The following is a 1,453-nucleotide window of genomic DNA, read 5'->3' as shown; positions in this document are numbered from 1 at the left end:
AAGTTAATGTTGGTTGGACAATAACAAAAACCTTGCTTCTCAAAACATTTCAACTGTAATTACTTCCATACTGACTGGTTTCCAAACCCGAAACTGACTTTGGACAAATCTGGGTTCAGAAACACTGGGGGAGGGGGGAGGGTCAGCGGGTTGATATTTGGGGGTTTTAATTGACTCTATAATTGTGAATTAATCATTGCATTAATTGTATTGTTCAAGTGTTTAGGGAGTTTGTCACTGAGCCTGTTATGTGAAAAATAAAATGTAGTTGATTTTAAGAATGGTGAAGGTGGTGTTTACTTTTAGTCTTCAGTGACATCTGTTACCAGGTAGAGCTTTTCTCCTTCAACTTGTGGTGTCACAGGCATGACAAGGGAAAAAATGGGGGAATGGGGGAGGACAAAGAATGAAAAGTTCTAATCTGCAACAACTCTACAGGGTGTGTGTGTGTGTGTGTGTGTGTGTGTGTGTGTGTGTGTGTGTAGTGTGGGAAATCAGAGATTGGGGTAGCAGTGGAGCGATGAGTTCTTAGTCAGACGTTGGAATGAGGTGCTTGGGCAGGAGAGGCCGAACTTAGGGTTCAACAAGGGTTTGAGGGCAGACAATGGAAATTCCTGGAGCACTCTGGGAGCAGGGGCTGCAGGGAAGACTTGGTTACTTGGAATCACAAGAAGACTCTGGGAAAGCAAAGTTGGAACGGCCAAATAAAAAAACCCACTACTCCCCCCACCCCCCAATGGGCAGGAAAGCGTAGACCTCCGCAGATATGGGGGAAATAAGGTCTCCAACCCTTGATATAATCTGTCATCGTGATCTAGCAGCCACCACACTTCCTTTGCTTCCTTTAAGATTTCTAGTGTTTCCTTCACAATAACACTTGAAGGGAGGTAGTCTTACTTGCTTTTCACAAAAGAGATGACTAAAGGTTGAGCAAGGTTAAATGACTTGACTCGCTGTGGGTCACACTGCCAGTAAGTGTCAGGATTAAGAGGAAGGTATTATTAGGAAGGGCTTCCTCTACACCCACTTTGTACTTAATATAGTATAAACTATGGGAAATGTTGATCTAAACCTAATTTTTGCCATACTGCTTTCCAGTTTTCTCAGCAATTGTCATATCTAAATCCTTCCCCAGAACTTGGGTGTTGTTGGGTTCATTCTCTACTTGTAGCCATTTACCTTTCCACTATGAGGAGGGACGATCCCATCAACCCACTGAAGTCCAGATTAGTCACTCTTATTTATATATAGCTCTGTCGCTGTGCAGAAGGGTCTCCTGCTTCTTCACTCTTCTAGCAGCATTCTCTGTTACATGGACTTATCCAAATTGCCAATTCAGCATTTATTAAGCACCTGGTTTATCCATGGTACTGGAAGCCAAAGATGAAAGATAACAACATCCACCTTTTGTAAAAATTAAAATTAATGTCAATAATAAAATGTTATATGTTAT

Source organism: Monodelphis domestica, chromosome 7, assembly GCF_027887165.1.
Source record: "Monodelphis domestica isolate mMonDom1 chromosome 7, mMonDom1.pri, whole genome shotgun sequence".
In the NCBI taxonomy this organism is placed as follows: domain Eukaryota; kingdom Metazoa; phylum Chordata; class Mammalia; order Didelphimorphia; family Didelphidae; genus Monodelphis; species Monodelphis domestica.
Note: the sequence above shows the minus strand (reverse complement) of the source record.